General features: G+C 46.1%; 1 long non-coding RNA gene across 5 annotated transcripts in view; it reads right to left on the bottom strand.

Annotated features, from left to right (window-relative positions):
* Positions 1-20506, bottom strand: part of LOC106018961 (uncharacterized) — a 122716-nt gene extending 102210 nt beyond the window's left edge. For 2 of the 5 annotated variants that reach the window (XR_011809436.1, XR_005266394.2), the window contains exon 1: positions 20214-20506. This is a non-coding gene — a long non-coding RNA (uncharacterized lncRNA). The remainder of the gene's footprint in view (positions 1-20213) is intronic. The other 3 variants (XR_005266395.2, XR_001193399.5, XR_001193398.5) reach the window with 3 other exon arrangements.
* Between the last annotated feature and the right edge of the window lie 2366 nt (positions 20507-22872).

Genomic DNA, 22872 nt, shown 5'->3' with positions numbered 1-22872 from the left:
ACAGATGTGCAGCTTTAACAGGATTGTTCACAGCTCCTTCTTCTCAAGGCATTGACAGATGCCAAGCTGAACTCACCCCTTGTTAATTACATCCTTCATTGCAGCACTGGGACAACATTTCAGACATCTCTCCAAAAAAAAATTAAGGAAGAAAACAGAGCTTTGCTCTCCTCACCTTCTTGTTAATTCTAGTCAGCCTCGTGCTCTTCTGATGTTGCCCAGCTCTGCTGTCTGGGTAAGAGAGGCTCTTGTAACGAGACAAAAAGACGCTTGACACATCCTGAGAACTGCAGGCAGCTTCCACACTGCCAAGCGCAGCTGAAAACCTTGGGGGCAACAATTTGGAGGGCCGCAGGTTTGTGCCTGTGGCAAGCTCTAATGCCAAGGCACAGATAACAAAACCTGCCCCAGAGAAGTAGCTCTGGTGCCATGAGCTCTGTAGGGGCAAGTAGGGCAGGGCTGGTGTCCAAAAATTCCTGCACGACCCCTCCAAATGCTCTGCTGGGGCTGCCAGGACTTACCATGGCCAGGCCCTGGGGACAAGGTCTCCCTGGTGAGCTGCTGAGCATCTCTTGCTTGTATGGTTCCTTGTGAGACCTCACAGCAGCTGGCTCTGCCCAGGAGGTGACAAATTGCAGGTAAGGCCAAGACTTAAGTTAGCAGGAGCAGAACATACAGTACCTTGCAAAATTGAGTCTGCAACAAGTAAGAGCAAAGCTAAGTGTGATAGACACTGTACCTATACATACTTAGCACAGAATTCTCACTATAGAGTAACATTTTATATAGGATATTAAATACATAGGGTATCAAATTCTGTCTTGCAGTGCCCCTTGGATTGCTGAGTAGTGGCAGCTCTGGCAGGGTTGGGATGTACTGCAGTGCCAGCTCCAGCAGGGATGTGTCCCTCCTACTCGGTAGCTGAGCATATCCTCTGGGAAGAGGCATCCCTCAGTGCAGGGAAAACATTTTAAACCTACCTCTAAATAACCCTGAAAATCTTTCCAAAAAAAAGTTCCATTTCCTTTGGCAGCAACTTCTGCTGCACACCCAGCTACTCCCTGTGCCCACCCCAGCGCCTCAGTCCAGCCCAAAATCTGTCAGGATCTCTGGCAGAAGCAAGCCCAGAAGAACAGCCCTTCACTCCTCCAGATGCACAGAAAAAATCCCTTCCTCCCTGCAATGCAAATTCCAGCATTCTTCACACCTTTCCTATGCCCATCTCTCTGCTATCCCTGAGCTTAGCTGCCACCAAATTTGACTGATGAAAGGTGACAGCTCTATTATGTTAATTCTCTCTAGAAAAAGGAAAAAAAAAGTCTTGCATGCTTTTTATACCAAAGAACATGTTTCAGAGTTTCTCTGCATGTGCTGTGGCTTGTCTGGTTCCTCTTCTGCATGATACATGGCCACTGAGCAGAGCGTTCCCCGGACTAGAAGATGCTCTTGACAAACAAATTGCAGGTTTTCACTTATTTCCATATTACGCACACATCTAAGATTAAGTATGCTTGTCCTATGTTGGGCTGATCCAGTACAATTGCTGCCTGCAACTTCTGTTCTAATGGACCCAAGCCCTGTCTGCACTGCCAGAAAGGTATTTGTAGAAGACAGCCCTCAGGCTATAGTCTTCAACACACAGATTCACACCAGAAACTCTGGCTTGTTGGAAAAATAAACAAAAATGAAAAGCCCCAAACTTTCTCCAAGTAGGAAACTTTCTCTTCACACTGTCACTGTGTGAACTTGAATTAAAGCACATCCTATAATTTCATCTTCATTTTAATGACAGCCTGCTTCCATCCTCACAATCCTCTGCCCATTGCACTATCATGGATGCTTTTTACAGCTTAAACACCATCTTGGTAACAGCTAATTGCACCAATCAGCGTGAAGTTTCTCCACATGACAGTAATTCCCCACTAACACTGCCATTAGATCTCATGTGTCTCCAGATTTTTCCGTAGCTCCCTTTTACAAAGCCTGTGCTATGGTTTGTCCCAATTCCACACCTTGCACATGGGCAAAACTGCCTTTTCACCACAAGAAAAGGATCTGGGCTAAAGAACTCCTCTCACCTAATAAAAAGGTTATTTACAGATCACCTTCACAAATCTTTCAAGCCAAAGCACAACGAGGGAGAAGGTTGCCTTTTGTGTCTTCAGCAACATCAGTCCTTGGTTGTTTCCCCACACTACATTTGTTTCCCAAGCAAGGCAGCTCACGCAGCCCCAGCCCCAAGGGCAAGACATTTCCTGGAGGACACCCTCCCACCCACAGCACCCGGTTTCCAGAGCAAGTTGAGCCCCAGCAGAAGCAAAGCAAACGCCCAGAACACCCATATTAAGACACTGGCCCATGCAGCCAGCTTTGTATTAAGCATGAATCAGCCAGAAAAGCTGAAAACACTTGACTGTTGCCTTCTCCATCTGGGTACAAAGGAAGGAGCAAACCTCCCAGCCTGCAGCCGGAGGACTCGCAAACACTAGCTAAGCCCCAGCTAACCCAGGCAGCAGGATACGGAAACTTCCCTTGGCAGCCAGACATTCCTTGGACAAAAGCAGGGGAACTAACTGCATTTTGCCACTCCTTGGTTTTGTGCCAGCTCCTCAATGCTGAAGCCTCTTTGTGCCGACCACCCAGAGGAACAAAGAGCTCAGGGACAGCCCCGGCTTCGGGCTACTGCTGCTCTCCTTGGCAGGAGGCTCTTCCTCCAAAGCCCTCCCGAGCCTTTTCCCTTAAGACTTGGTCCAAAATCCTCCTGTTTGTGGACTGCACACCATTCAATGGCCTCTGAGCCAGACCTTTCCAATCCATTGCCCTGTGGACCACAGCTCCTGGGAAACAGAGGAAAAGCAACAGGCGGTGGGACACGCATCGCTTCCTTAGCACAGATCACTGGTGCAGAGACCAACCAGTGCTGCATGCAGGAGGCTGACTTCATCAGAAGAGGGTTATTTTAAAACCCAACAATGAGGGACTGTTCCTATTGCAAAAGGAAAATATATAGAGAGAGAAGGAAAGTCTCCTCTGCAGCAATTTCTCAGAAACAAAAGAGGGTATGAGCAGGTTTTGGAGGAGCCTGTAGAGATGGAGAATTGGGAGCTCCCCTTTACTGCCTTTAAATATTGTGCTGAGAAGAGGGCAGGAACACTCTGAAGCTGGGAAACACATGTAAAAAGACTAAAATGGATGCACATGCAGACATGCACAGTTGTTCAGTTCTGCTCCTGGGGGCTCTGCAGCCAGAAGTCCCAGTGACTGGGTGTCTCCACACCACAGCCTGGCCCCACACTCCAACGTGCTGGTCTGGGGGAGCTCCACAGGCCCCTGAACACATGAGGAGACCATGGCTCTCCAAAATTAGCTCTCTCCTCTTGTCAGATGACATCTTCTACTTCACCTCCCCAGCACTGGAACACCTCCCCAACCCAAAGTTTTCCTTTGAGTGTGTCAACCAGACCAGACATCTTGCAAAGGACAAAGAGATTGTGAGGGTGCTTTCACAGGAAGGAACAACACCCCCCAGATAACTTTGTGTAGCCCAAATGGCCAAAGGATTGCCTTCAACTGCTGTCAGTATATGCTGACCTTAAATACATAAGAAAATCTTGAAGGTTTTAGAAAAACTGGAACAACTGTATCTGTTCAAGTTGGGCAGAGGAGGCAATGTGGGTGAGCAGAGGACACTGAGGCATCTGGGGACAACTGCATTCTGCCTTTCACGGCCCCAGCACTGATGTACTAAACAACTTGTGATAACTCCCTCTTTTCTGAAGCCCCAGCCTGCTGTCACAGGGCTGTGTGTGTTCAGCACCTTGCTGGAAACAGGGCCTGACCTCAGCTGGGCCTTCAAGCCTCACTGGAACCAGACATGGTTGTAGCACCTATAAGAACAGGCACTCATTAATTTACTGGTTCAGGAAACTCATCTGCTGGTGGATTTAGTGAGAAGTAAGGCATCATACAGTCATGCCATCCAAATCCAGCATGCAGCATCCACTGTGACAGGCCACTGTAGCTTTGGGAGGACAGATGTAGCAGCATCTGAGAGCTACAAAAAAAGCTTCCTGACCATCAGAAAAGTAGGAGGCCCATAATCTCACCCACCATGACCTGTGCATCTTGCCATGCTTTTAAGAGGTTATTCCCCTGCCATCAGAGCGATGCAGCTCTGCTAGGGATTTTGTATTCATTTGCTCTCCTGTCCCAGGCCTGTCTCCCAAGAAAGAGACTTTGCAGCCCTCTGCTCTTAGCCTCCCTGACACACCTGCCACTGATGTATTTAGTGTTGACCTCTCCATTTATGTTAGCTTCACAACCTTGACTTGTATTATAAATAAAGGTTCACCTGCTGACTTTGACAAAGAAGCAGGAAGGACCAGGACTGCGGTTTCTTCCACAGCTCAGAGATCCCACATGCCCAAGGAATTTCCTTCCCTTCCTTCATTACTAGCACTGTAAGTGAGCAATGGGGGCAAATACATTATCCCATTAAACTCTGAAGCATCTGTGTTCACCTTCCCTGCTGTTCCCCACTGGATGGTAAGTGTGAACACTTCTCCCTCACACCCAGCATGTGGAGGGACCTGCAGCTCTGCTGTGGGGGCAGCGCAGCACAGTTTGGGTTTCTTGCCAAGGGAGCAGAGAGGCAATCCAGCGTGGTGAAAAATCACCACAAGTGCTGCACTTTGAACTCCTCCAGCTCTGTCTCCATCAACTCGTCTCTTATCCAGCTGTGAAAAAACTCCTGGAGTGCTCAGAGGTTATGTACTATGCTGTGGCTTTTTGCCAGTTCAGTGAGGATTTAAAAAAAAGATTAAGGCTTTAAAATTCCTATTAGAACCAAGTCCTGCAACACAAACCTTCATTTCTATATCTCAGATGCCAAAACATTGCATCAGCCACCACAATAGCCTGGCACCAACTGAAGAAATACTGTATCATCCCCTCATGCTCAGCTCACAGATGCCAAAGCCATCAGTGGCTTGAGCTGCTCAGAAATTTAGGGATGAAACCAAAGTTTGTCAAAACATCCAAGTTCACTGGAATGAGAACTATTTTATTCAAAGCCTCCAGGCTGATAAACATTAGCTCAGCATAAGGCAGAGGCTTCCAGTAGGTCAGCAATACAAGCTGGGACCAGTTCTAAGGCAGGTGATGGATACAGTCAAGACTGCATGGCCCCAAACAGCTGTATACTGTCATTGCAGTGTTGGCCACCATCCTGATAACAAAACTGCCTTCACTGAGCAGCTGTATGGTCTGGGGACATCCACTTTGCCAAAAAACTGGAAATATTTTAGTTATATTCATAGTGAGATCAAAAGCAGACATACAGAAACCAAAACTTCTGGCCAAACAGACTGCCTGGCTTCCAGATAACTGTCTTCACAGTCCCAGATCCAGCTCTCCACCTCCATTCTCCTTACACTCCCCCATCCTCATTCAATCATCTTGCCTTCCTAAGGATTTATTTTCTTTCAGCTTCCATGGTATCTTTTTGTCCTATGTCTACTCACACTTCCCTCCACCTCTCTGAAGGCTCTCTTCATCTCTCATCACCTTCCAAGTAGGTCCTGCTGGGTTCTACCCTCAATGCTGTGTTGTCTCACTGAAGTTTGCCTCTGATGCCACCTCCACCCTGGACATGAACTCAGCCATCATCATCTGTGTGGATGAATCCTGGCTCAATCCTGACTCCAGACCTGCTCAAACAAAACCTTGCACTGTCCCTCCAGTATGAACCTAGCTCAAGGCCCTCGGACAGACTACAGCCTCTCTCTTCTTTCCACACCAAAGTTCAAGATCACCTTTCCAGGAGGCATTTCCATCTATAACCTTTCCAGGGTCAGCACCACCAAGCCAAACCTTCCAGGTTAAGTCCATGTGATACCATTCAGGTTTGGCTGTACAGATTAATGGAAAAGGCCATAAGAGCAGCCCAACTTTTAGCATCTCAGTTACTACAGCATCATCTCTTCTGCTACTCATCAATACAACCCTCACCCTTTTCAGAGCCACTCTGAATGTTGCTGCAGAGAAACAATACTCACACTTCATACCTACATATTTTGTCCCCCCCACCCCATCAACAACACAGGCCACTTTTCTTTCCCATCTCCTTTCCCCACAATTTATCTCTAGGCCAAGAGGCAACCTCTAAGGGCTCAGCCTGCCATGCAGTTTTCTATAGTCACTTTCAGCCACACTGCTTTCCACATCCTGCTCTCAGCAGATCCTTCAGATTTGTCTTTGTTTCAACACCTCCAAAAATCTGTATCCTTCCTAAACTGCTAAGGTGCCACCACAGCCCACTCTGCTGGCTGTCATCACATTACTGTCTCCTTGGGAGGCCCTATCTGTCCAGTACCTTCCTGCTGCTTCTAATCCTATGTACAGGATGCAGCCTGTGAGGAGAGCCTGAGTTTTTCTTTGTTAGTACAGCGCCTGGCACACCAAGTTCTGGCAGTATTCAGATTAAAAAGTTATGATTATTACTATTATCAGTATTTTAGGGACTAGTGTGCTTAACTATTTTTGGAAGAGATTTAAGGCAGCTCATATTTATCAGCTCCATTCACTCCCTAAGCACATCACTGCTCCCCATCACTCTCCTCCCAGTGCAGCTTCCTCAAGTCCACCAGCATCAGGCTGGTACCACAGCACAAACTATGGCCAACCCCAGAAGCACCATGCTCAAAGCACGGACAGATCAGTATCCAAGTCACCTTCTGGATGGGAATCCAGTGAGCTGCCTTGCCCTGCTTGAGAAAAGTGTTATTGTCCTACACAGTGTTTTTATGAGCTTTGATGGACTGTGCCACATGTGGATTTTTATGAGCCACCTCACCATACCTGCAGCATCATCATTCCCGTGCAGGAATCCAGCCATCCAGCAGTTTCTTTAGGCTATGCTAAACAGTGCCACTAATCTTTAAGAGGCACAGTATGTTACAGCCATAGAGTCAGGCATGTTTCAACTCTGAGATAATGCTCACTGAGAAGAGACCAAGCTCTGCAGACACTAAACAAGGTCTGTTTAATGGGTCTGATTTTAATTTCAACTAACTGTTCAAATCCCATGTTAGCCAGTGGCTCTCATTTTGGCCCTAGGAAATCCAGAGGAGGCTGCTCACTCTGTTTGGTATGGTCATCCCAGCTGGTTCCAGTTCCATACGCTCACCCTCAGATATTGCTGGTCTCCATAGGAGAGAGCTGTAGGAAATGATCTGGAGGATCAGAAGAACCAGTGTTAGGGCTACGCTGAGTGATGGGACATGCCTCCATCCTGAGATTCCTGCTCCCCATGGGAAAAAAATGGTTAGCCTGGAGCTGCACCAAGCAGAACACTGTCCCTGCTAAACAGGTCCTGACACTCAGGATGACCCAGCCATCCCACATGTCACCCTGTGCTGAACAGACAGGCCAGCCTGCTCAGAGGCACCTTGGTGAGCTCTGTTCCTGATGGAGATGTGCCCTCAGCCAGCTATGGCTATGACCCCACCTGGAAGGGCTTTAAGTTGCATTAGCCAGATAAATGGAGTTGATCCAGAGTCACCTCTACCTACTTTTTGTTCCCTTAAGTGCCCTTCTTCCTCCCCCCGCCACCCCTCAGTACCAAAGATTGTCCCCTCTCCCTGTAATGTGTAACTACCTATGTTGTACTTACCCTCGTGAGCTCTCCTCTGTGTCAAACAGACACAAAGCAGAGAAAACAGCCACCTTTGAGCAGAAAGGGAGTGCTGAAGCTGCCAGCTGGGTACATAGCTCGGCCACATCCTAACTTTGTGTTGGAATGAAACCCATACACCCACCTTCTTATAACACCCATGTTTCCACTGGGAAAAGTCAATTTTCCAAGCCTGGACTTTTAAGTCTGAAAACCATGTGTGTGTTTCCCATGCAAGGTAATTTGCCTTAGCTCAGAGGATCAAAGAAACAGAATTAAGAAAGTGCCAAGCCAAGCAGCCAGCTACAATAAATGCCACAGGCTAGAGACTGCTGTGCTTAGATGGGCAAGCCTGCATCTGGTCATCAAATGCCATATGAAAAAAAAAAACACAGCAAGAAGCAGAAACCCAAGCTGTGGTGGAAACCACACAACATGTGAAATTAGGTACAACTCAGGATATAAAAGGGAGATAGTTTCTGATAACTGCACAGAGGCAGACAAAGCTCACAAGGATGGCTGCAGGAGCAGGGCTTAGATCAAGAAAATCCCTCAGCTACAACTGTTTAAGATGCCAGAAAGTCAGAGGAAGCAGAGGAAGACCATCCAGAGACAATCTTACCCAGTGGAGACAGTCAGACACCAGGAGCAGATCCCCTGCAAATAACAATTATGCCAAGATGACACGGCCCTAGTTCAAAGCCCAGCATGCCCATAGGATGTGGGCGCCTGCTAGACCACAACAGAACGACAGTAAAAGCTATGTCCTTAGGGTGGCCTACATACTGGCAACCACTGGCTCCAGGAAGTCAACAAAATGCCATACCCAAAGTAATAAAGGTTGCCAAAAGATGCAGTAGCTTGTCTGTAACCAGGAGAAGAGGTATCCAAGCTGCAGAAGGGAAAAAACTTATGAGAAGCATCAGAAGTAAACCAGGATGCTATGAATGCCATCTCCAGACACATTTTGGAGATAATTCTGCTAATAAGGAACCTATGTCATTGCACAAGAAGCAAATGTCTCATATTCCCCAGCACCTGATGCACAGAACAAAGGGCCTCCTATATAAACACCAACTCTACCCAGATCATTTTTAGCTCATAAATCTGTTGCTGCTTCCAAGCCTGTACTTCAAAGCAGCCAGGCCAAACAAACTTCACTCAGATGTAAGTAAAGAAAAGGTAAAGTGCCTAGCAAGCCAAAAAATAGTCTAGAAAAGGGAAAATTTATAAGTTTTCTTGTAAAATAAACTTGCACGGATGGAGGAAATGATCTGGTAATGAGCTGAAAGGCAGCACCAGAGAAATTAAAGACTCCTATAACATCATCGCCCAAAGAGATGGTGTTTCTGGACTGCAGAAAGCAGATCAGTCATTTCACAGAAGAGCTGAGAAGGAAGCAAACAGATGGTGTCACTGAGAGGAGATCAGCATTTGAGTGCAAAGGAAAAAGGCCCCACGCTCCCTGGATTCCCAGGCAGCAGGAGCATGAAGCCAGCTCACAGGCCAAGGAGGTGACCATGGCCAAACTCTGGACCACTAACACCTGGACCTGCACTTACCTCCCTACCTGAGGAAAACACTGCTTTATTTGAAGGAACCCCAAATCCAACAATGACAACTTGCTGGGTGTGCAAAGGGCCTGAAACCTCACTTGGGCTCCACAGCGAACACAGACAAAACACTGCACAAAGGCCTCCAGAGCCTCCAGCTACTGGTCAGAAGCTATCCACAGCTGGCAGCATGTCTTTTCTGCCAGCAAGAACCAAGCTAACCCCCCCTTTATTTTTTTTTTTAAAGGGACACTGACATACATCAACAGTTTTTCAGCCACCTCGAGGCCTTCTGCAAGCACATCCAATGACTGGACAATGCATGCAAGGTGGACTTCTAATATCCCAACCTGCACATCAAGCCTTCACCCATACATCTGTGTTTCTATTCAGATAACATCTCCCCTTTGTCATGATTGCCTCCACTTCTCCTTTTTGCAGGAAGGGGGAGGAAATCCAGCCCATCTCCTCTGCTTTGAAGTTGGCTTCCAGCAACATAATAGCTCTGTCTTGAATCTCCCTCCCCGGTGTGTTATGCCAATTCATCTCCACTGCCATAAACCATGTGAATAGAGCTAGGTGTGCAGGGAGACAGGCCAACATAGAAGGAACAATTCACAGGCTATGAAAGGAAAAAGGGTTGGAAAGCTCCCAAAAAAAGGTCTCACACAGGTCAGTGCAGGAGGCTCAGCTCTGTAGCAGTGTGGGAGGAAGCGGCTTCATGTTACCAGTAGGTGAGGTGCCTGAAAGTACAATAAACACCTCGTCTGGGGGATGCTTTAGGTTACGCTCGGATGTTTCACCTCACACCTGAATTAGCACAAGGAAGTGACATTCACAATGGCTGTAATGCCACTGAGAGGCTGCAGCAGAAGCATAGGGTTTCATTGCTTTAGTCCTCCCTGGAAGTCACAGCCTCCACTTGCACCCACAGAAAGGCACCTTGTCATCTGCCTGGGGAAGCAGAACGGTCTCACAGTGGTCACAAACATCACCTTCATAGTAGCACCCTTCACTCTGGCAGGGGGCTGAAAATGGCCCTGTAGCACAAATTAGAGCCCCATCCAACCTATTCTCTTAAGGGACCATACTGCCTGCATTAGCACAGTAAACTGTTTTCTTCCACAAGAAACTAGGTTCAGAGGACAAAAAAATTAATTTAAAAGCATATAAGCTATAGGATGACATGGTAGTTTTCTTACAGGGTCATCACAACAGTTTCCCTCGTTATGCAGATTTGCTCTGTTAGTATTTTCTCAACATAGATGTTGAGTCCATATAGCACCTTTCAGAAGCACAGCTGGATTTTCAGCTAAGGTGCATTGATATAGCTGGTCTCTTCTTTTCAAGCTGAATTTATTTTTCTCCAAAGTCAGGAAGGGAAAAAAGAAAAGAAAAACACAGGTCTTCCCTGAGCCTCGGGCATCTCAGATCTAGGTTACTGCTGAAAAATTAGTCATTCATCCACAGCCAAGTTCTGCTTTCCCAGAAACTTCAGCGGGGGCCCGATCTTCCACCACCAAGCCCCAAATGCCCTTCCTTCCAGGCAGCACAATCTGTTTATGGGCTACAAACATCGCTGCAGGCAGAGAAAAATATTATTAAGCAAAGCCACACCTTGCCCCAGACACTCCTGCATCCCTGGCAATGCCACGGCCAGATTCTGCCAGCAGATCTGTGAGTAGACGGGGACCAGGACGTGGTGCTGAGCGCCTGGCTCACAGGCAGTGCCCAAAAGGCTGCAGGTTCGCACGAATGCCTGACAGTGTGTGGTCGGGAATTAGGTTAGCATTGATTGGGGCGAGCTGGCGGGAGCATCCTTCGCTTTGCCCGTAGACAGGCAGTCACATGAGGAACAGCTGGAGTGCACACAGAGCCTTCTTTAATTAAAGTGCGACTCGCCATTTCTCTGGCAGGGCGCCCAGAAAAGCAATAAAATGGCAGCAGAGAAAACAAATGCTACATAACACGCTTCCCCACTCCTTTATGTTCCCAACTCCCCCTTCTCCCTCAAATGCAATCATCTTGTTTTCTTTTTTATATTATTTTTTATTTTTTTAATAATCATTCTTTATGTGTGACAGGCTAGGAAAGGAAAAGGTCAAGAGTGAAGAAAAAGGGGTCAGAAGAATTGAAGCAGGCATTCATTGCCATTCATGATTAAACATGTGGAACAACGTACCTGCTTATTAGGACATCTCCTGCTCTGAGAAAACATCTGCAAAGTATACACACCTTTTTTTAGGAGATGCATGTGTCATGAACACATGCCTGCACCTTGTGGGGATGCTAACAGCATTCACGTCTCAGTCGTTATGGTAACATTTTTATTTCCCCCACCCCTTCTTCCTCAGATCTAATGCTTAAACAAGCTTGGGATTGTCAACACACCAATTGCTGCTGTTGCCTTCCAAATTAGCCAAAGTTCGTTTGGTTTGGGTTCGCATTTCTCCAGCCTCCATCTCCTATTGCAAGCACACGGATGCAGGAGGACCGCCCTCTGCTATGGCATACAGCCCATTTCACAGACCGATCTGTTCCCAGCACAAAACCTGCCTGGTGCTAATAATAACCATTATACTATTTTTGTTGTTGCTGTTATATTATTAGGCTCTTTTCTGTACAGGGCATAGAAGGAAAGACACAGGGACAGGCAGAACAGAAGTGTGAAACCAAAGGCAGGTACACGCTGCTCCCATTATAAAGGAAATGAGTAACCATACTCTGAACAGGAGAAAGGTTATAAGGGACGTGCATGCTGAAAAAGGGTATTTCATGCTGGAAGAACACCTTGGAGCTGAGAAATCGGGCACTTATCCAGTACAGGCAGTATAACTGGGGCTCAGTGGGACAGGGCCTGAGCAAGCATCTCCCAGCACGAGGAAGGAAGCTGGACCTAAATTAGAAACTAGCACCAGATCCTCAAACCCAAAGCCCACAAAGGAGCTGATCTGAAAGAGAGAGCATCAGAAGTCTGGATCTTAATTTTTCAGCTTGAGCCCATCTCTGCGTCAGATTTACAGTTTGACATGTTTATATTGAAACAAGATGGCTATAAATACAGTATATTTCTCTCCCAGTAGAGTCTGAGGAGAAGAATGTTTAAAAGCACTCAGCAGGGGTCTAGCACAGCTCCCAGTGAATTTAATTATAAACTCTCCCTGTTTTTACTCCGAGTAGTTTAGGCTGGGAGCAGTTAGACTGCTTTTGAAAATCCCGCTTTATTTGTGTAGAGCTACAAATCATCTATATTTATATAGCTGGATGTGCATCATAAGAACATACACAAGAACATTTTTATTAGCACCGATCAGGAATTTTCCATGCAGGATTTTTTTTTAATTTAGGGGCTGAGGGAGAAAATACAAATTGAGTTTAGTCCATAGGCCAAAAACAGATTTTGACAGAAAAGTTGATATAGTGAATAGTCAAATTATTTCACTTTAGCTGAGCTGGGGCTGAACCTCTGTACACTGCCAGCATGCCTGAGGTGCTGAGGACTGAGGGAAAGACAAGTTCATCTCCCAGGGCTAGACTGTCTCTGGCCAAACTGTGTGCCCCCTCTTGCATCAGTCTCATTGCTGCTCTAAAAGCAGCCTGGTATCATTCTGAATAAAACCAACACTGCTGTAAGTAGGCCAGCATTGCACAAGAAGTGGCGAGTTTTATCAGATTTGACTGATGATCCACAGCAGGAACAAGAACCTGTTGCAAGAAATGTTATCTGTGGCTGTGTAATCTTACCTGATTACTTTGCTCATTGTCTGAGCAGAAGTAGCTTGTATCATAAGCATTTCTGGCCTTTTGGTCTGCGCAGAATGAACTAATTTTAAAAATGAAAAAAGGTTGAAGGCACAAAAGCTATTGTGGCTGTACAGAGCCCTTAATTATAACACTTTACCTTTGGAGAAAACTATTTTTCATTAACTGAACGGGTAATAGGATATGATGGTGATTAAGTTTAATGGAGCAGAGTCCAAGGTGGAGAAGATAAAGTTACAACTGAGAATCCACTTTAAGTGCAAAACCAGCTTCTGTTTGGAAAGGTGTTTGATGGAAAACTGCACTGCTTCTAACTAAATGAGGTTTAAATAGGCGTAATTTTGTATGTATTAAAATTAAGATTCCTTTAGGTATAAACCATGCAAGTTTCCATGCAATTACCACTCTTGAGAAGCAGAGGAGAGCACACACCATAAAGAAAATGGCACTTTCTAATTTTATAAATGAGACTAAACACATGCTTTTCCAATGGGAGAAGGAAATAGATCCATCAATGAGCTAGGTTTAGCCAAAATAACTGAACAAACTTCAAAACCGTTCACTCCAGTGAGTTTTGCCTGTTCCAACCTAAGGGAAATATTTTCCTTCCTTATCCTGGCTCTGTTGACTTTGTCCGTATCACTTCTCCTCCCTGGGTCTGTCTCTCCCCCCACCTCCTGTGTGCCTTCCAGCTCCTCAACCCCAGCTGTAGCCACAAGGCCAGGAACTTGCACAGCCTTTTTGGCATCTTTTACCTGCCTCAGCTCCCTGCACTTAACCCAGGGGTTTCCCCATGAGGGGGAAGGGGCAGATGTTGCAAGTGGGAATTTCTCCACCTGGGAAATTTTAGTCAGCCCCCACAGGCTATTGCAGTGATCTGCCCCCCATCTCTCAAGCACTGAAAAACATGGAAAAGACTTCATCAACCATTGTCCCCAGACAGAGCACAATAATAAAGCAAGGGGGGGGGGGAGGGAGAGATAATAAACAGACACCATCTCACAAGGATGTCTTGATGAGACAAATATCAGACACTGAACAAAATGCATCCCCTCTTAAGTGGCATTTCTATATTTAACACCAGCTAAAATGTGATAATTTACACTGTCACAACATGTCTCTTAGAAACAGTCCCATTTTATTTGCAGTCAGCTGAAGTCTGGAACTCAATTTCTGACCTCCTTTCTAGGAGGGGGAAAAAAAGGAAAGCTAACATCTGGCAGAGCTGGGTATTTATTAGACTTTATAAAACTCCATGCTTCTGTTATACATAAGACAGGCACAAAAGGGGCCCCCAAAGTGTTATTTCCTCACTAGTGTGAAACAAGTGGCTTATTCAGTAAGTTTTCAAAGAACAGAGGCAAATGGATTATCTCAAGGAGAAGTCAAACACAGAGAAACGCACTGTAGCTCACTGTTGGGTTTAGCTGCCTGGTGCTCGTGGAGGGAACGAGGGGAAATCTATAAAATCCATCATCACAGTGTCCAGCTGAGACTTTACACTTCTCAGGGAAATCTGAGCTGTGAACCACCAACAGCTGCTTTTCTCCCAACCTGTGAAATCACCCATGGAAGGAAAGTGTTTTCTTAAAAAATTCTCAAAACACAACAAGAAAGAGGCCACTAAATCCTCCAACTCCTTGTGTTGGGTCAAGACAACAAGATTTTTCCAGCCTAGCTGTGACCATCAGGTGTGATGAGGCGTGATTTGCAACTAACGTAGCTGTGCTGGCAAAAGCCCCAGTCTGGTGAGAATTACATGGGTTTTTGCTTGTTTTCCTTCTCCATCACCAAAGCACAGGTTGCCCACTCACAGCCAGGCCCTCCCCAGGGTGCTCAGCTGGTTTTCCACCCCCAGATCTCTGAGCATGGACCTGGCTCAGACCTGACTTGGCCTAAGGTAGAACCTGCTGTCTCCTACACATCCCATATTGGGGTGGTGCTCCTGGAATCTGCTTTAATCACAGGACCCCACACAAAAATGGTATTTTCTGAGGTGCATGTACAAGGAGGAAAGAAAAAGGCACCAGTGCTTGGTAGTGAAGTTCAGCCAGCAAAATCAAGGAACTGCAAGTGACCTGTAACAATGAGAGTAATTTTTCCACCTGACTTAAAAGAAGCAAAACTGTTCTAAATTCAGCTGCTTAAGTCATTGCACTTGCTGCCATCAGCAAGGCCCCTCAGATGGAAGAGGAGAGTAGGTTTGCACCCCCACACCTGGATACAACTCCTCTCTTCCATCTCATCCACTGCTGTTGATGCAATGGGGCACAGGCAGCAAAGACTTGTGTATACCAGTAAACCACAGTCTTTAAACACACTATGGAAAGCAGCGGGTGTTTTTAAGGTAATTATTTTGGGGAGTGAAGTGTTCCCAGTCTTTTGGGGGTGAAGGCTACCAGGAAGATGGAGGGAGACCCTGCTGGGATGGGCAATGTGGTACTTGGTCCTAGGGCTGTTGTTTGAAGTGAGGCAGAGCTACCAGATAGTGGAGGAACAAAAGAGTTGTGGCTGACCCCTGGCTCTGACCACGGCACAAGTCTTCCCCCACCATCAGAGAACACCAGAGGGCTGAAACTGAGCCCTTCCCAGGTGGGACCCACCAGCCAAGCTAGTTAATCTTCAGTTAATCTTTCTTCTCCACACTAAAGAAATTACAGTTGCTACAGGTTCACAACACCAAGATATCATCAACCAGTAACACCAGTTTACTGATGGGCTGTGTTTCTGCTTAGTACAGCAGTACAAACTGTAGGAGGCTGACCTGACATAGGGGAAGAATTATCTAAAAACAAATCAGAGCGAAGCTGTTAAAAGATCCTCTTTCGACCAACCTAGAACAATTTGGGTTGCGCTCAACAAATACTCTTAAGTGTATAAACAGTTTCAGGGCATTTGGCACCCTTCACAGACAGACACGGATGATGTCTCTTATTGCAGCATTTCAGGCATAAATCTCAGTTCAAATCCCCTCCCTGTTGAATTCAAGGTCTTTTTCCTGCAAAAATAGCCTGACCATCCAGAGGTGGGCACAACGTGGTCTCTCCACACACCAGGATCTGTGCTCTCCTCCTGGGCTCAACCCTAGCAGACCAAGGGCAGAGCCAGTTCCTCTTTTCCCCCCCCATCTCCTCATGTTTCATACAGGCAGCAGCAGAGGTGGAAAGCAGCCCACAGCAGAGGCACCCTGCTCGAGGACCCACCTCCTCACCCCAGGTTATTGTCTCATAAACAAGGAGCCATGTAGTGAAAGGAAAGAGGAGAGAGAGAGTCAGGCCAGGTATCTGTTCCTATTCTGTGAGCCCAGCCCTTCAGTCTTATTTATAGGACTCATGCATAATGCATTTTTGGTCGAATAAAGCACTCATTTAACCCTGAAACATCTTTTTTTTCCTTTTACTTTGCAAATTCAAAAAACAGTCAATTGGAGGCCAACCTAAGTAATTGCAATAATTACTTTAAGGTTGAGCTATTGACTCAGCCTAAATCAATTTATTCATTCAGCCTGTGCCCTTCGCCCCACCGGCCAGGTTTTATACCACCTAGCCCAGGGTGGCAGGTCCACCCAAAGAGAGAGACCAAAACAGCCGCCTCGGTCCCTGCCTCCCTCCATCTGCAGCAGAGATGTGCCGGTTACCTAATGGCATCAAATTAACAAATGAACAGGTCTGGTAGACCAATTAGCAGAGAGTGCAAGCAATTTTCAAACAGGCTGCAATTGTCAGCTAATGACCTTGGGAGACGCTTTTTTTTTTTTTGCCTCTCAGAAAAGTCCACATTAAAACAGAGTTGATAGCAGCTGAGTGTCACTTACTGGGCTTTCATCTCATGGAAATGCACTGGGTGAAAAAGAGAAAAGAGGGCAAAACCAGGAGGCTGTGTCAGTGTAATTCAAGCTTTACCAGCCAGTTAAGAGGGCTGCAACTCTGCTCAGCAGACGGATCAGTTTCTCTCCAGGAGCATGAGCTTCTCCACACTGAGTCGTGCACTAGACACAAGCTGTGGGGACCATGCAATGAACTGGGAAGCAGCAAGATCCCCTCATTTCCTTATTAGCCCAGGTTTTCGTTAGGGCTTTCATTAGTAAAAGACAACCACCTCCTCACAGCACTCAAGGAACAGCCCAAGACAGTCTGGCCAAGAGACTTTCCCTATTACTCCTCCTATTTAAAAAAACAAACCAAGAACCCTTTGTGAGCCACAAGCAATTGTCTGCCTCTACCCATGCAACTATCAAGGGTTAGCTGCACTTCAGTCTCTCACCGGAGAGCACAGTGATGAACATAAGGTGGGACAAGCTGGGTGTTGGCACACCAGTGCATCTTGTCTGGGACCATGGCTCCATGTAGTTGCTCTGTGGGTCATGTTATCTCCTTCCTCCAGCCAGCCCCTTTGCAGGAGCTGCAATCAGTCCTGGACAGACCACTGAGGGAGTTGACAGTCACCATCACAGGAGATCTCAGGGCTAAAGGTGAAAGGCCGGGCCTTAAAGGCAGCAATGTTCCAGCGATGTGCATCATGGAAGATGCATCACTTCTGGGAAGGAAAATCCTGAGCTCCCCGAGCATGCAGGTTTTGTTCCACATCTCTCCACTGCAGCACAGCAAAATCTTAGTCAGATTTAGAGGAATTTAGAGCAGGTTTCTGGTTTGCTTGGCATTCCCTACCCCTCTCTTGGATTTCACAATTCCCAGATGGGCGTCACAGGAGAGCTGGAAGAGGGAATAAGGTAGTCCACGAGAACAGAACTACAGCTGTGTGATTTTCTTGAATGGCATTCACTACACCCCTTTGTAACAGTCCATGTTTTCTCCCAAGCTCATGATACTTCAGATCCTCCCCTTTCTACCACTCTCTACCCTGCCTGAATTTGGGAAGGTCATGCTGGAATCTCTGGTGGTGGTCCCCATAGGGTTTCTTTCTGCTGCCACTTCCACAAAAAACCCAAGACTGAAGTACCTCTGAGATCTCTCCCCCTCTGTCAGCTCCAGTTGGCATCAACAGAGGGGCTCCTCCTTATTAAAGGTCAAGGGGAAGATAAGAGACTGCAGGTGTATGGCTCCTGCAATTGCATCTGTCTTGTTCCTTTACAAAAACAAGTTAAAGATGGGACTGAAGGGATTAAATTCTCTTAAAATGCTTCAGGACAGCTTTGCTGGGAAATATACTGCATATCCACCACTCCTCACAGGGAAGAACAAGATGTAAAGATTTTAATGGTAATTTGCCTAGGAGGAACAAATCACAAATTACTTTTGTCTTGGATGCTCCTGACTAAGGGATCAGGCCAAAATGAGCCTGACAAAGCCTCTGTAATATCTCCTTACTATGAGGTAGTAATAGCATCATCTGTCCTACAGCGTCAGGGTCACAGATGATTGTGTAAATCAATGAACTAGACAAGCATCTTTCATCTGAATCAGCTATTCTGTAAGCTATTTGGTAGTGCAGTGGCTCTGAAGTCTTAATTCTAGTTCTGTTATCAGGCCTGGTCTGAGACCTTCACAGGCTCCTGTGCCTCAGGTTTCCCATGACATAATGGGGATATTAGCAACAAACCAGCTTCAGAAAGGGCTTAGAAACAGAAACTGATATTAAAAGGTTACTGTGAACTACATAAAACCTCCTGCTGTCACATAGCCTTCAACGTTTGCACTTTTTTGACTTGTTACAGCAATAAAAAACTAATAACACTTGTACAGGTGTAGACAAGCTGTCCTTTAGGCACCACCAGAAGTCAGGAGAGAATAAAATCAAGTGTGAAAGTGGACTGTCATCCACCTTTTAACAGCCACTGTATTGAGGCTACAAGCACAGATCCCTACCTCTAGGGGCTTGTTCCCACCTCAGCCTGCCCTGGTCCCTCTCTGAGGGACTGGGACAGGCCCAGGCTGGCAGTCCCCGCAGTGCTTTGCTCCCCTTCTCTTACAGGGCAAACATCAGGCTAGTCACAAGATTTCCACAAGTATAACTTAAGCATTGCCACTCTTTGCTGATAGCCAGGGAACTGACAACATAACTTGACAAACAAAAAAAACAAACAAACAAAAAAAACAACTGTCAGCCTTTTTTCCCGTGGTCTGGTTGTATACTGAGTGGCTTCATGTAAACTATCCCCACATTACCTCCGGGAAACCAAAGGACAGAAACATTCCCCTAAGTAAGAAGAGTGAGCCAGAAGGATTCAGTAAGAGACAAGACATTTTCTGCTGAGATGGGAAGTGAGCTGATAAGAGGGAGAGATTTTATGTAGCTGTGAATACGTTGTGTTCATGTGGCCTTATACCACAAGTATGAGTTAATAAACAAGATCTACTTATATGGCTATCTATCACATCCAGCTGGTGATAAGTACATTGTAATGACATAACCCCACATCCTATATATCCTGATATGCCTTGCTTCTTTTAGCAATTTATTATAGTGTTTCTGGACATAAATGTATCTATTTGGCGTTTATTTGGTGTATACTGTGTGACTGGGATTACATTTTACATACTTGAGTGTGTGTATGTATGCTTCTGCTTGCAACCCTGCTACAGACACCTTAAAATCTCTTAGGATTTTAAGCACGCTCATCTCCTACTGCCCAAGAGCTCACCTGCACATTTCTGTAGGGAGCAAGATGTTGGGTTCAGAGCACTGCAAGACTGGGAGGGTGCCCAGCCTGAAGAACCCTCTGTCCATAACGATGAGCACCCTGGTTTTTACCCCATCACTTTGAAATCACACTTGACACAAGCCAGTTTAAGCCAAAACCTAGCAAAATAAAATCTAAAGTGGACCACGATATTTCAAAGGTTTGTAAAGACGTCTATTAGACAACGGAAAGAAAAGAGCATTTCATGTCGTTGCTTTAAGCTCAAAACCAGTAGAAAAACCAACTCCACAGGGGTTAATTGAGAGCCTGGAGACTCTTACCTCACCAGGCTTGGTCACAGGATGCCCGCTCTGCATTCTCAGTTTGCATTCATGGAAATAAAAAAAAGTCCTGGATGAACACAGCATGTTGCCTCACCTTCTCAAATTCAAACTAAGTCATCACATCGAGGATGCATTGATCCCCCTCCAACTAAAGGTAATTTCACCAATCTTCCCTCTGGGCTAGGGAGAGCTCTTCTCTTCTTGGAAATGCAAATATGCAGTTGGGTGGCCAGGTGCAGCCATCTCCTGTGCTTGAAAGCCATTAGCAAATCATTCAGCTCCTGAAGAACAATCTTTCCTACCTGGGCAGGTGCTCGGCAGCCCTCAGCGTGAAGCCTTTCTCCATCCTTTATCGCAGGAAAGTGCAAAGTGCCGGCTCAAATCTGACTGAACATGCACATATGTTAATGCGGGGTGCTCTCAAATGCCTCTTGGTTGAGACCAGACCCAAGCAGAATCAGTCGCTTTAGGATGCAAATGCCCTCTGGGGGGAATGACCCCCACATCCCCTCCAGTAGAAATACCGTGACACCCTCCTACTCTACCGGAGATGAATGGCTTTAATACCTCCTAGAAACTTGCTGCAGGTGTGAGCACCAGCAAGGGAGTGCCCCCATATATTTCCAATTTGTACTTATCACAAAGAGCAGTTGTACTTAATTTACGTTAAAAAACAAAACAAAACAAAACAAAACAAAAAAACTTGTAAGCAGTTAAAGTTCATTTGGAGCACGCTAAAATAGTCACAGTATTTTTCCAGCTCCCCTAGTCAGACAAAGGGATTTGCAAAAATATGCTCATTTTCCCCTTTTCTTCCTCAATTCTCTAAACTTCTGACACATCCTCCCTAGCTCTAACTGATATCAGAGATGTTTTAGATTTCAGTAGCGTAGCAGTAGGTTTTGTTTTGTTTTTAAGCATTGGCCATGGGGTAAAATGACAAAAAAAGATCCTTTGAGCAACAGCCTTCAAATTTTCTTTTGGCAAAGAAACATGCCTAAATCACCCCATTCCTGATGATGGAAGGTTATAACTGATGGAGGGAAATTATTTAAACTTGGGTATGCACATGAAAGCAGTGAGTCGTTCCATGGACGCCACTGCAAAACCTTCATTTTACACTGCCTTTGGCAGGAGGAGAAAATTTTTAAACACATTAACCAGTTTAAATAGGCAAAAGAAAGGGGAGTAATTTCCTTTAGAATCTTTAGCACACTGTAAATCAAAGACACTTTCTGGAAAACGGAACAGACATGCAAAACCAGATAAAAGACAAACCAAAAGGAAATCAGCTAATTGCTATAGAAACAACAACAACAACAACAAAGGTCAAACTCTGGTGTGTTAGATCCTTGCTCCCTGGTTGCAGGATTTTCTTTGAAAAAGGAAAAAGAAAGAGGCATGTCGATCTGGTTTCTGTTTCAGTCCATCCAGTATGTGCCCAAAAGGTAACCAAGAGTGTTTGGTCTGTACTGTCATACTTGTTTAATATCTCAGTGAGCCAAAGGGATGCTGAAGATAGTAGGGAAAAGAGCAGCCTTGTTAGCCCACCTTTGATCTTTCATACGCGAGATATACAAACAACACACTGCACATGAAAATTGGCTTGGTCCTTGAGTTTACTAGGACAAAGAGCCAATGTTGAAGCACAGAGATGACTGGAAAGCAAAATGGGTGCTGGGTCAGAGGATGGAGAGCACAACTGGTGACATTTGAAGGCCATTTTACAAACCAGACCCCAGCTGAGGGTCTCAGACCAGTTTCACTGCAGTGGATGGAGCCGAGTACCCCACTCAGGCTACCCAGCCAGCTGCAGTTAGCAGGGCTACTGCATGGGGTGTGGATCTCATCTGCCTCTTTATAGTACATGATATCTCTGAAAACTTCCATTTATCTCTGTTAATTAATGGGTTTTAGTATTAAATAACTCCCTGAGAAGAGTGGCTGCTCAAGGACAAACGTCCCATTCAGCCAGCCCAGCTCCAGGAGGGGTCACACCAGGCAGAGGAGTGCTGCAGGTAAGTGGGGGCAGAACCTGGCCCATCTCCCTCAGCCCACCCTGCCAGCCAGCATGTGTCACAGCTTAGTTTCGCCCGTCTTCACTTTCTTTTATCTACTGTGTGGGACAAGGATCTGTGATTTAAATGTCTGAGACCGTCACTTCAAATTGCACATATCCCCGCTGAGAGCCTGAGACAGATGCCAAGAATGCTGTTTTATAGTCAGTAACATCAAGGCTGACTCAGATTATGAGAGAAACTCGTCCTCCGCTGAAATCAATGAGATTCCTTTGCGAAGTGCCATACTGTTTGGTTTGTGAAGCATGAGGGCCTGGGAAGTCATTTGGTATATATATTTTTGCTGGCAGTATTTAATTACATAGCCACTTGACATTTCTTCCACAACAGCACTGCCTCACCATAATGAATGTGCTCGAGGTATGAGTCAATGCTGGGCAGCAAAGGAGAGCATTTACTGCCTTCTTTGTCTGCAAGGAGAGAAAGCGTGAAGGCTGGGGAGAGAAGAGAAAGCTGTTTGTTTTAGCTGGGAATGACAGTGTGATCCCTGTCACTTCCCTCACCCATCACTCGTGGTGTGCTCAGCACGGCTCGGTCCCTGGGGGCCTGCTGGTGGCAAGGGCTGGGCCCTCTTGGGTGCTGCAGGACACGTAGTGGGTAGTGGCGTAAAGGTAAGGTGCTTGGACAAAGGAGGTGCACTTCAGGCAGGAACTCAGCCTCCAGGCTCTTAACTTCCCTTCAGCCATCCATTCACTCACCGGGCAGCAATGGGCACAAGAAGAACCCTGGAGGGTTTGAAGAGAGCACAATAGCTCAGGCCTGGGGCTGTGCATCCAACAATAAGGAGCCAAGTGTCTCAAATAGCTGCTCCGTAACAGAGAGCCATCGTTCTCTGCTTTAGCTGAGACAGGGTTTAGTAGAAAAAAAATAGTTTGTGACAGGT

Source organism: Anas platyrhynchos, chromosome 5 (assembly GCF_047663525.1).
Source record: "Anas platyrhynchos isolate ZD024472 breed Pekin duck chromosome 5, IASCAAS_PekinDuck_T2T, whole genome shotgun sequence".
NCBI classification, from domain to species: Eukaryota; Metazoa; Chordata; class Aves; order Anseriformes; family Anatidae; genus Anas; species Anas platyrhynchos.
The sequence above is the reverse complement of the archived record's forward strand: the minus strand, read 5'-3'. Positions and strand labels throughout refer to the sequence as shown.